This window comes from Leptodactylus fuscus, chromosome 5, assembly GCF_031893055.1.
Source record: "Leptodactylus fuscus isolate aLepFus1 chromosome 5, aLepFus1.hap2, whole genome shotgun sequence".
Lineage (NCBI taxonomy): Eukaryota > Metazoa > Chordata > Amphibia > Anura > Leptodactylidae > Leptodactylus > Leptodactylus fuscus.
Genome location: NC_134269.1, coordinates 73,227,418 through 73,241,597, shown reverse-complemented (window position 1 = coordinate 73,241,597; position 14,180 = coordinate 73,227,418).

Genomic DNA, 14,180 nt, shown 5'->3' with positions numbered 1-14,180 from the left:
GACCTTAGACTCCGCCTCCTCCAGCAGAGCCAGCGCTGATTGGCCGAATTCCGTACTCTGGCCAATCAGCACTGGCTAATGCATTGTATTGGCGTGATGAAGCAGTGCTGAATGTGTGTGCTTAGCACACACATTCAGCTCTACTTCATCGGGCTAATAGAATGCATTAGCCAGCGCTGATTGGCCAGAGTACGGAACTCGACCAATCAGCGCTGGCTCTGCTGGAGGAGGCGGAGTCTAAGATCGCTCCACACCAGTCTCCATTCAGGTCCGACCTTAGACTCCGCCTCCTCCAGCAGAGCCAGCGCTGATTGGCCGAATTCCGTACTCTGGCCAATCAGCACTGGCTAATGCATTGTATTGGCGTGATAAAGCAGTGCTGAATGTGTGTGCTTAGCACACACATTCAGCTCTACTTCATCGGGAAGTAGAGCTGAATTAATGGAATTAATGGTGCTATATAAATAAACAATAATAATAATAATAATAATGTCATCATTTGTTCACCCCCATACAGCATAATGGCCCTATGGCTTCCAGCTCTATCAGCAATAGAATCAGGGTTGGAGATCCTCTTCTCCTGGTTCTATGATCCACTCATAATGTTAACAACCGAATCAGCATAACCGCAGAGAACCTGCTGCATCCCACCCTTGATTCCTCTGCCCTCTTTTTGAGGTTACAGACACTCAACCGTCAGCTGGACCATTTCTATCTTGTTTCTTACCACTTTGGCTAGATTGGTGGGACATATCTCTGCTTCTAAGAATTTGTTCTTACTTTGCTATAGAAAAAAAAAAATATATCAGAAATAATGGAGTCTGAGTTGGTGGTTTGACTTGCCAACACCATACCCTTGTTTTCTTTTGTAATGGCAGTACAAACAACCCTGAAATGCAGTAGTACCTTTAGCACCAATAGGAGTATGGAAATGGTATTACACATACATATTAATATGTGGAGCATGGAGATTTCCTCTATTTTCATGTTAGGTGATAAAAGCATGCACACTATCTTATAAATGATATAAAACATGTGGCTGTAGGAATAGATTGAGATTCACATGGTGTGCCTGCTTATCTAATATGAGAATACAACTCTCTGAAAATCTTCAGATTTACAAACTGGCAGATAAACAAAAGCTTTCACCTCTAACAAGACTCATCTAAATGCCAAAAAATTTATCATCTTGTGGCATGTGCACGTGTTTCATTTTTATTACACGTATTGTTAGATTTCATTTTTAGTAAGTAGTTGTATGTTTATTCAACCATCCAAACCTCTCTTTACTAAGGCTCATTTTCCCTGCTGGGTAATTACCTGAATACCCATTTCATTGGTTTAGTATCTATATGATAGAAAGCAGCTCTCTATGCACTGACTGCCTGGTGCGCTTGTGATAGATTTGTGCTAATACACAGCAACCAATCTATAGAAACAGAGTATGTAGAGGGAGGAGGAAAGAAGCAGCCTGTACCAATAATGAGCTAAAAGGTGTGTTTCAGTCTATCTTAGGCTAAGGCCCCACGGGACGAAACGCAGCGCTAAAGCGTGGCGGAAACCCATCGCGGTTCTTCTCGCAGCGATTTAAACAGAAAATTCTCAGAGCTAGGGGCAACATGATGGCTCAGTGGTTAGCACTGCAGCCTTGCAGCGCTGGAGTCCTGAGTTCAAATCCCGCCAGGAACAACATCTTCAAGGAGTTTGTATGTTCTCCCCGTGTTTGCGTAGATTTCCTCCCATTCTACAAAGACATACTTAAAAATGAAAAAAAAATAAAATGTATATTGTGATCTCTATATGGGGCTCACAATCTTCATTTAAAAAAAAAATCTAAACCCCCCCAAAAAACTATATAAATTTGGTGTCCCTGGAATCATACCGACCAACAAAATACAGGTGACATGTAATTTTTTCTCTATAGTGAACCCCATAAGAAACAAAGCCCATAATAAAGGCGCACATATGCAGTTTTTCTCAAGTTCCACCCCATTCTGATTTTTTCCAGCTTCCCAGTACAAAGTGCAGAATATTAAAAGGTACCATTACAAACAATACAATTTTCCTGCAACCATTAAGCCCTCATATGGCTGAAAATTCTCAGAGTTTTCTTCCCCAGACTTTCTGACTTTCTGTTACAATTATATCTATGGGGAAGCTGCTGGTGTTTCCCGCAAAGTGGACATGGAATTCCCTAGAATTCCATCCACTTTGCAGTTACTGTAAAACGTCACGATTTTTCTCACAGTGTTTCTGCCGCAGGCAAATCGCAGCATTTCCGACCCGTGGGACCCCGGCCATAGACTCCTTGCACACTCTGCCATTGCTTATTGTTTTACATTCTAGTTGTTATCACTTTTTACTTGAATTACATGCCATCAGTTTAGGCGATAAGTCACTTTATATGTGCTTAACTCTGCATTTGTTATTTATTTAAGTTAGGGTAGACAATATTCTCTGATTCCGCTTTTACAAGATGTATATTTATAGGTATGCTTACTGGTAGAGAAGGGCAAACCTCTCCAAGATATGTTTCATTTCAGGTCTGGAAGGCTCGGATCCCAGATTAATTTTGGGTCAAACAAGTTTGGTACGAACGACAACTTAAATTGACTTAAAACATAGTGTTTAACACTGTCAGGGCTCCTAGGAACCTATCTATCCAAATTTCTAGGTTTATAAGACAAACACAGCCAAAATCAAAGTAAAATTGACATGTATGTCTATGAAGAAGTGGATACAAACTCTGAGCTTAACCATTTACTGCACTTCCACTAGCTTTAATGCATTTTAACATTTAAAATACTCCAAAAATGACCCATGGTTTTAATACACACATGATGTATATATTAGAAAAAACATTGATTTGTAGAAAATGTTTTAGTAACTTGAATTTTTGATAACTTGTAAATGCTACAGGCTTGTAATTTTGGAGATAGGTTTGTGGCTGTGTGCCTAGTTTAAAAGGAATGAGGAATTGGCTTTAGAAAAAAAATGGCAAAAAGAAAATGTGCCATATTATCAGCATGCCTGACCTGCCAGCTGAAAAAAATAGAATATACTCTGATATGGAAGAAATTCTATGAGAACAACACTTGTCAGGCAAAAAGGAACCTGAATAATCCTGACTGTGATCCCTGTATGGGAACACATTCCACATCAACATTGTGTTGGAGGAGTGAAATTTACAGAATTTCAATAAAAATTGGGGGCACATTATCAGTGTACGTGGTCTGCCACCTGAAAAAGCTAGAATACATTCTGAAATGGAAAGTATTGTTTGACCCTAAGAACAACACTGGGGAGCCAGAAAAGAATCTAGATTATCCTGCTGATTGTTTATGAAAGGGACCAAATGCCACATCAACCTTTTGTTGGTGGATAGGCCATCAATAATAGAAAGTGGATAAGCCCTTTAACCCCTTAGCGACCCTTGACGTAACTGTACGTCATGGGTCGCATGGGGATGTATAGAGCGAGCTCACACGCTGAGCTCGCTCCATACACGGCAGATGCCGGCTGTATAATACAGCCAGGACCTGCCAATAACAGCAGCGGTCGGTGCCCGAGCCGATCGCTGCTGTTAACCCTTTACACACTGCGGTCAAACGTGACCGCAGCGTGTAAACAGCGCAGGCGGCATGGGCGCCGCCATGTTTCCCCGATCGCCGCCCTCCTGAACGTCACATGAGGGCGGTGATCGGTTGCTATGACAGCCGGAAGCCTATTGAAGGCTTCCAGGCTTGTCTCTGCATGAGATCTATTAGACGATGCCAGAGGCATCGTCTAATAGAAGTGCTGCGATTCTGCTATTCACTGCAGTACTGTAGTATTGCAGTGAATAGTATGAGCGATCAGACTCCCTAGGTTTCAAGGTACCTAAGGGGTCTGATCATAAATGTATAACAAGAAAAAAAAAAGTTTTTAAAAGTATTAAAAAAATAAAAAAAATATAAAAGTTCAAATCACCCCCCTTTCCCTAGATTAGCTATAAAAGTAATTAAAGAACATTAAACATAAACATATTAGGTATCCCCGCGCTCCAAAATGCCCGAACTATTAGAATATTAAAACATTTATCCCGTACTGCGAACGGCGTAGCGGCAAAAAAAATAAAAACCAGCCAAAAAGCGTTTTTTTCAACACTTTGCCTCCTATAAAAAATTGAATAAAAAGTGATCAAACCATCAGATCTTTCCGCAAATGGTATCAATAGAAACGTCATCTTGTCCCGCATAAAAAGACACCACAACCAGCTCCATACATGGAAATATGAAAAAGTTACAGGTGTTAGAACATGATGACACAAATTTTTTTTCTATTTTGCAAAGTTTATCATTTTTTTAAAAGTATCAAAACATTTCAAATACTATATAAATTTGGTATCACCGCGTTTGTACTGACACGTAGAACACAGGTAACATGTCATTTGTACCAAACAGTGAACGCTGTAAAAATTAAACCCATAAGAAAATGGCGCAAATGCATTTTTTCTCCAATTGCACCTCATTCTGAATTTTTTTCCAGCTTCCCAGTACATTGCACAGCATATTGAATGATGCCATTACAAAGTACAATTTGTCCCGCAAACAATAAGCCATCATGTGACTCTGTGAACTGAAAAATGAAAAAGTTATGGCTCTTGAAATGTGAGGAGGGAAAAACGAAAATGCGAAACCAAAAAATGGCCTGGTCCTTAAGGGGTTAAATATGTTATTATTTTGGAGCAAATTAATTTTGTAATTTGAAGGACGATTGTAAACATAATAATTGTTAGAAAATACTCTTTAAATAAATGACTTGGTATAAGAACATGGATATAAGTTTTTTATGGTAAATGAAAAGGCATTGTTGCAAAATGAATTTTTTGAGGTTGGTTATTTATCCTCTAGATTACTTCATTGTATTTATATCCTTGTTTTACGGAGGTAGAGGATTTAGGTTCAGTAATCCTTGTGTCATGAAGGGATTTTGTCTTTAATGGAAACCATCAAGTTATACTGGAGCCATAAAATGGAATTACACAACATATTCAGTAAATAAATTAGTGAATACACTATGGAACTCATCTACAAGATTTAGGATCTAATGTTCATATCTATCTACTAAGGAAAATATACATTTGTATTGATAATAAATTAGTGCCAGATCTTGTCTGATATTTGGCGGATCAAGACACCTTAAAGGGGTTGTCCCATCACAAGGATCCTATCTATACTGCTGGTTAATGTGGATGTAAGACTTTTCCTAAATACATTGCTTCAGCAAAACTGCTTTGTTTGCCCACTATCTTACTTTATTCAATTCATTGTGGCCACAGCCCTGACTTAGCTGCTCATGAGTCAAGTGATGTATCTGCTGCTCTCAGGGGAGAGGGAGGAGGGGCTAAGTGCAGGGAGCCAGCCTGTGTATCTAGCTATTCCTGTGTCTACACCACGTGTGACCTACCTCCCTGCTCTCAGATAGAGGAGAGGAGCTGCTTTCTTTTCTTCTGTTCTCCCAGTTATCAGGCTAGCTAATTCAATTGTGTTCATTATGACAGAGACAGGCAGTCTCTGTATGTAACACAGAATGGAGTTGCTGCTGCCTGTACTTCATAGTCCAATATGGGTGGGCGGAGCTACACACGAATTTGGGAGCGGAGCTAAACGGCAGGTTGCATGTGAAACCCCGCCCACCAAATGATGCAAGAAACCAGGAAGAAAGAAGATTTTACAGCAGTAAAGACTGATGAGTATGTGAGGCGGGAATACCCCTTTAATGGAGAAGGTTTACCATATGGTGAGTCCATACTGTTTTCTTTAATTCTGAATGGTTGCAAGATATAAGTCCTACGTGCCTTATTACCGCTAGGTGTGAATTAGAACCTCTCTTGCATGATGGTATTAGACATTCATGGGGTTAATTTTTAATGGTGGTGAATCTATACTGACTGCTTTGATTCTGAACGGTTACAAGATATTAGTTCTACATTAGTTCTACATGCTACATTACCGCAATGTGAAAATAAGAACCCCTCTTGGATGATGGTATCACACATTTACGGAGTTACCTTTTAATGGTAGGAGGGGCCAATATGGCATTTAAAAAGGGCTCAGTTGAGTTATGAGTAAAGGACGAGCCAAGAGGTCCCGAAATACGTAAGCTATTCGGTTTGTTTTTGCACTTTGGATCCATTTTGTAATCACTTTTAATGTGAACCCAGTAAAGAGCTGGATGTTTTTATACATTTTTTCATCTGCAAGTTATTTCCTTCTCAGTAGGATTTGTTCCGAGCAGCCTATTTATATATGCCTTTATTCCATGTCCTACATTGGGTGTGAGCGATATTTTTGCATTTTTGTATTATTTCCAGAGGTATAAATGACATGCTGCGATTAACCAGAATTTCATTCACTATGCAGGTACTATAAAATACAGTGTTTTTTACTGCAGCTTATTTTTAGCTCATTTGTGGAACGACCACATCATCTGTGTATTAAACCTCCAGATCAGAGTATTTTACAGCTGCCATTGCTCTGGATGGTATATCCACAGCTTATGGGCCAACGTCATCCCCATGCTGTATTTCAGGGACACAAAAAAATAAATGTATAGACAATTGCTATTATGCTACCATATGTCCAAAATTGATAAAAATGTCTGTTTTGAGAACAGTAGATATATTTTTAAGTTATAGTATTACTGATTTCTGTTTATTTCTGTAGCAGTAAGACAAATGTCGAGGTGGAGAAAGAAGATATAAATGTAGCAATTACAGGAGTCAGGAGCTTTGGGAGCTAGAATCTGAAACAGTTCCACAGAAGAACAGCAAGACCAGCATCAGATCAGAGTAAGGCCGGTTACAGACAACCGTGCTGCAACCAGCCGGCCATGAAATAAAGGCATGGGGGACACGGAGATCAGAGTAAGGCCACTTGTGCATGGGCTTTGCTTCCGTAGCCATGAAAGCAAGGGACACAAAATAGGACAGGGATAGGACCTGTTCTATATTTTGTTGCTTGGAGTGTCGGTCGTGTGTACGGGCTCATTGAAATGAATGGGTCAGTGTGCTATCCGTGAAATACACGGATACCACACTGAACATGGCCACGGTCATCTGCAACCGGCCTAAGAGAAGTAAAGCAATCACCTCCAATTAGCAGACCAGCAGTGCTCCCACCAGCAACACCTCTGTTTCACAGAGAGATCCAGCTTATGGTTGGGTGATTAACAGAAAAATAAACTGAACATCAACCATGATAATCAACATTAATTATACCGTGGGGTCGGGTGTATAATAGCAGGCCCAGTTCCACTGTATTTAATCCGAACAAAATCACTGGTCGAAACGCTGTAGCAAATAACGCTGCATTTTACAGTACCTACAAAGTGAAAGCGATTCTGGCTAATCCCTTCCACACATTGCAGAAAAAAAATCCTCAGCGGAAAAGTTACATTTTAAAAAATGCACATATTTTTTGAAAATCGCAGCATGTCAATTATACCTACAGAAACACTGATATTTTCCCTATAGATATATTACAGGCAGAAAGTCTGCAGAGAGAAGAAAGTCCAACAAGATAAATCTTTGTAGTTCTTTTGTGTTAGTTTTTTGTAATATACTGGAAATGTTTGGTGTCTTAGTAGTACAAAGATATTCTTTGGCTCAGAAGATAATAGTATAAGAATAAGCAGTGGAAAAATATGCTAAAACTTCTTACCATCGGAACCTGTACAACAGTGACGTAACTAGGAATGGCGGGGCCCTGTGGCGAACTTTTCACATGGGCCCCCCCAACCAACACCGACGCCGATGACCTCAACCGACCCCCTCCTCCGCACTCTATTATGTCCCTTAGTAAGCCCTGCACACAGTATTATGCCCCATAGTAGCCCCTGCACACAGTATTATGTCCCTCAGTGGCCCCTGCCCACAGTATTATCCCCCATAGTGGCCCCTGTACACACTATTATGTCCCTTAGTGGCCACTGCACACAGTATTATGCCCCATAGTGACCCCTGCACACAGTATTATCCCCCATAGTGGCCCCTGCACACAGTATTATCCCCCATAGTGGCCCCTGCACAGACTATTATGTCCCTTAGTGGCCCCTGCACACAGAATTATCCCCCATAGTGGCCCCTGCACACAGTATTATCCCCCATAGTGGCCCCTGCACACACTACTATGTCCCTTAGTGGCCCCTGCACACAGTATTATCCCCCATAGTGGCCACTGCACACAATATTATGCCCCATAGTGACCTCTGCACACAATATTATGCCCCATAGTGACCCCTGCACACAGTATTATGTCCCTTAGTGACCCCTGCACACAGTATTATCTCCCATAGTGGCCCCTGCACACAGTATTATCCCCCATAGTGGCCCCTGCACACACTATTATGTCCCTTAGTGGCCACTGCACACAGTATTATCCCCCATAGTTGCCACTGCACACAATATTATACCCCATAGTGACCTCTGCACACAGTATTATCCCCCATAGTGACCCCTGCACACAGTAGTATCCCCCATAGTGGCCCCTGCACACACTATTATGTCCCTTAGTGGCCCCTGCACACAGTATTATAGCCCATAGTGGCCCCTGCACACAGTATTATGTCCCTTAGTGGCCCCTGCACTCAGTATTATCCCCCATAGTGGCCCCTGCACACAGAATTATCCCCCATAGTGGCCCCTGCACACAGTATTATGTCCCTTAGTGGCCCCTGCACACAATATTATGTCCCTTAGTGGCCCCTGCACACAGTATTATAGCCCATAGTGGACACCCATAAACAATTATTATACTCTGGGGTCTTTTCAGACCCCAGAGTATAATAATCGGAGACCCGGGGGAATAAAAACATAAAAAATTACTGTTTCTTACCTGTCCCCGGCTCCTACGCTGTCTTCTCCACTGCTGTCCTTGTTCTATGACATCGGACGTCACATGACCCAGGAAGCAGGCCGGGTTCATGTGACGTCAGACAAGAAGGAAAGAGGCCTGGCAGGATCGTGGAGAGGTAAGTAACTGTGTTTGTTACGGTCCCTTACCTCTCCTGGTCCGCCGATCACTATACTCGGGGGTCTGCAAAGACCCCCGAGTATAATGATAGCAGCGGTAGCGGCTGTCACCGGGCCCCTAATGTCCCGGGCCCTGTGGCAGCTGCCTCCGCTGCTATGGCAGTAGTTACGCCCCTGCTGTACAATAGGAATGGTAGAGTGTCACCTCCAATGAAAGCAGTTTCTTGTGAAGCATTTTGTGCTTTTGTTCTTGATACAGATGTATCGATTGAAAAGATTTATAATAGATAAAGCCAATAAAACATTTTATTTTCTGCATCAATGGAATATAATTTTGCATCTTTTTTTTTCATATCACAGTTTTTCTTTCCAAATGTAATGTAATTGTATTCTAGTTCAGACTCTTCGAATGGTCTTGATTTTGATGTTTGGGCTCTGTAGAGAAGAATGTGTTGACATACTTAGAAAATCTGTATTTTATTTTTGCTGTACAATATGAAGTTCATATGTTTGTGCTGGCATTGTAAAATCTACAACTTAATTTAAAATATATTCAGAAACACATTAAAGAAGGGTTCTTTTATGAAATGGATGTCTTAAGATGTGTAGAACAGAAATGTATAGAGAATGGTTTCATAGTTGAATACGTCTGTATGATAGCAATTAGGTTGTTCCTCTATATCTTAAACAATAGGAAATCCTTCAGTTATCTGCTTATATAGGAACATTTACAATTTGCTCTTTCCATTTTCACTTTAGTATCCCATTGATCTATGCCAAATAACTACATTGACATGAGTAGGTAATGCACCACATTTTCCTTGCATGTCAGTGCATTGGAAAGTTAAGCAGCCAAGTTTTGCAATTCTGACCTGCACCTGGAAATGATCATTTTAGAGGACTAGAGTGTAGTAATGATTACAGGATGTATTGAGATATCTCTTATACATTAGGATTATACTAGAGGGATATTCCTATCGTCAGTTTCATATTTAGACTTGTAGCTTAAGCTAACTATAGTGTTTTACGTAATTTTTGTGTCATTGCTTTCAATCATCAGGAAAGCAGCACATCTGCAAATTCAAGGAAAAGTTACATGTACGGTTGCTATGTTTTAGCTATTTATTAAGGCAATAGTATGAGATTAGATAAGCATCTTCATAGAAACAGCATCAGGGCGGGTTCATATCTCCACCCTGGTCTCCGCTTTCAGGTTTCCGTCTTTTGCAGATAGGAGAGGAAAACCCGGAAGACAGTGTCTGCCCATGAGCACCCGTGAGCGTTTTGTGGTTTTCAAATGGGTTTGAAAAGTGAATGCCGATTTCCGTCTCCTGTCCAGTTTCTCAGGCAGAAGACGGAAACCAGAAAGTGGAGACTGGGGCGCAGATGTGAACCCGCCCTCACACTCACTTATTTGTTGGCTGCGCCTGATATTGCTAGAAGTATCTAATACAATCGGCATTGTTCAGTTCTTAGTGGTTTTTCATCCCTGCCACTTCCAGTGGTGCTGCCCTATTCCTCCACAGCAGCAATCATATGATAATTGTGGCTGCTGTAGTGATGTGCCTGTATACAGCTTGTGACAACTACAGTCAATTACAAGTCTCCGCAGTATGCTGTATTATAGTCTATTGGGTCGTGGGTGTCCACGGGTAACTGCTATTTTAGCGAACAGGCTCTCTATAGTTTGGATTCCCAGGTGGACCCGACAAACTGAGAGCCTGGCACAAGTGGGAACCTAACTTTAGGGTTCATTTATACACCATGTTGTTCACATCTATTTGTAGTATCATACACAACCTATGGACAAATGTGATTCTGTTTTGGGGAAAAAGACTCATTTTTAATCTCATAATCTCTCTTAAATTTTTAGAGAATAACATTAAGACATAAGATTGAAAAAGTTTACTTTTTGATGTTATTAACCCATAGAGGACATGGCGCAGCAATCCGGGTCTAAAGGTGAACCACTGTACTATTACGGAGGAAGCATCCAACCTGCCCAACCCAACACTGAGCGATCCCCCAATCATACAGTGAAAATAACACCAAGCAGCAAAAAAAATAATAATTTTGTCTGCTACTTGGCAAAAACCACTTGTCCTATGCTAAATCGAATGGATTCCAAATCTGAAGTCAGAATTGTTGTAACACGTAAGGAAAAGTGCTTTATGCATCTTCTTTTTCATTTGTGAATGGTTATATTTTCCCATTGCAAAAACCAGCAGTAGTCTCCCATTATGTTGGGATTCCAACGGCTTTGATATCTGTTCTCTATTGTAGAAATATCTTTATGGATCTGCTCTCCATATTTACCACTTACATGTCTCAAATTGGGTGGAAAAAAGCCAAGATGGGAATGTAAGAAATGCATTTTCAATGACATTGGGCAGCCAAGTTGTTCATATGTTGTAAGCCTGATGTTTACTAATTCAGCAAAGTTTTCAGCTTGTCTGTTCCCAAGGAAGTTCTGCACTACTAGCACAAATGCATCCCAAGCTACAAGCTCCAGAGGGTTGAGTTTTGTTCTGAATGTGTGGTTTATTGATTTCGGGGACAATAAAAATTCCGGCCTTTATTTTTCAAGTTTAATGTGAAGTGATGGAAGATAAACTTGAAGTGGATCGACCAGGGATTTGTGTCATACACTGTACTGACCAACTGGGTGCTCGACTTCGAGAGGCCAATGTCTCATTTTGTAATGATTGTTGTCATCACGACTGTTCCATAGGTACAAGAAACACATATGGTTTGTGTTCCCTACCTGTAGGCCAAGCAGCAGTGCTACCACTCTCAGGTCAGCAGAAATTGTCCATTTATGTTCTGAGTATTGGATCATTTCCAATTAGACTCCATTCTTCAGGAACATGTGTATCATCTAAATCCATCATAAGACCATCAGTACAGAAACAGACATTGCTTTTCATTGCATAGTATGCAGCTAACTTGGTGTGTCGATGATAAAAGTGTGAAGTTTTGGTGCCGGACAAGTCTGGGTATGTCCATTGGAATATTTCCAATATATAATACATTAATATTATACCTGAATAGGCTTTACATGTATAACTTAACATCTAGGCGTGTGAGGCAAATTCCAAGTTCATATTTGGAATCAGCACGCTCATTTTAGTATAAATCACATGTTTTTCTCTCAGTAGCAAAATCATTGTTGCACGGTGTTATAGGGAATTTGGTGTTCCCAATGTACTCCACACAGCTTACATATTCAATTTTCACCATCTGTTGTGCATTCACATCTGGGAAACTAATGCTCACTACTTGAGACATTGTTTAAGGGATGCAGTTTTCAAAATGGGGTCACTAACTAGGGGATTCCACTTTATTGGTACCTTAGAGGAACTGTAAACATGACATGGCATCCAGGTACCAAACATCTAAATCTGTAATTTTTCATTTACACATCTCATTGTTAATAAAATCTGTGAAACAGCTGTTGGGTGAAAATGCTCACTATACCCCTTGATGAATTCTCTGAAGGGTGTAGTTTCCAAAATGGAGTGATTTTTAGGGGGTTTCCATTGTTTTGGTACTCTAAGGACTCTGCAAATGAGACATGGCACCTGGAAACTATTCCAGAAAAATTAGCTTTTCAAAAACCCAGGTCTCTCCCACCCTTCCATGTTCTACTGTGTGCCCAAACATCAGTTTACATCAACATGTGGGTTATTTCTGTGCTCGGGCGAAATTATGTAACAAATAGAGATGAGCGAGTAGTACTCGATCGAGTAGGTATTCGATCGAATACTACGGTATTTGAAATACTCATACTCGATCGAGTACCACTCGCTATTCGAATGGAAAAGTTCGATGCAGAACCAGCATTGATTGGCCGAATGCTATACAGTCGGCCAATCAACGCTGGTTCTTCTCCGACCTTTAGAAGTCTTCTCCGTGCAGCTTCCCCGCAGCGTCTTCTGGCTCTTCATTCACTCTGCCAGGCATCGGGCCTGGGCAGAGCCGACTGCGCATGTCCGCTTGTAGTGCGGGCATGCGCAGTCGACTCTGCCCAGGCCCAATGTTTGGCAGAGTGAATTCAGAGCCGGAAGATGCCGCGGGGACGCTGCAAGGAGAAGACTTCTCGGAGGATCCAGCCCGACCCTCACTTGTGGACTTGGTAAGTGTAATTTGATCGAACGTTGCCTACCCCTGAAACGAGCATTTTCCCCCCATAGACTATAATAGGGTTTGATATTCGATTCGAGTAGTCGAATATTTAGGGGCTACTCGAAACGAATATCGAACCTCGAACATTTTACCGCTCGCTCATCTCTAGTAACAAACTGCGCATTTTCTCCTTCAAACCCTTATGAATGTGCTAATTTTAGGGCTAAATGAGCATTGAAAAAAAATAAAAATTTTAAATTTCACCTCCACATTGTTTTAAGTCCACAGAAATGCTTAAAGGGTTAACAAATACAAAATCACATTCTATTGAGTGAAAAGAGTAAAGATCTTTTAGACAATTCAGGCCACATTATATCTGGAACAAAGTAAGTACAGTACAAACAGCCTAACATGGTGGTGGTAGTGTGATGATGTGCCAATTAGAGATGAGCGAACAGTAAAATGTTCGAGATTCAATATTCGTTTCAAGTAGCCCCTCAATATTCGACTACTCGAATCGAATATCGAACCCTATTATAGTCTATGGGGGGGGAAATGCTCGTTTTAGGGGTAGGCAACATTCGATCAAATTATACTTACCAAGTTCATGAGTGAGGGTCAGGCTGGATCCTCCGAGAAGTCTTCTCCGTGCAGCGTCCCCGCGGCGTCTTCCGGCTCTGAATTCACTCTGCCAGGCATTGGGCCTGGGCAGAGCCGACTGCGCATGTCTGAACTACAAGCGGGCATGCGCATTCGGCTCTGCCCAGGCCCGATGCCTGGCGGAGTGAATGAAGAGCCGGAAGACGCCGCGGGGAAGCTGCACGGAGAAGACTTCTAAAGGTAGGAGAAGAACCAGCATTGATTGGCCGACTGTATAGCATTCGGCCAATCAATGCTGGTTCTGCATCGAACTTTTCCATTCAAATAGCGAGTGGTACTCGATCGAGTACAAGTATTTCGAATACCGTAGTATTCGATCGAATACCTACTCGATCGAATACTACTTGCTCATCTCTAGTGCCAATGCTTTTCTTGCTTCAAA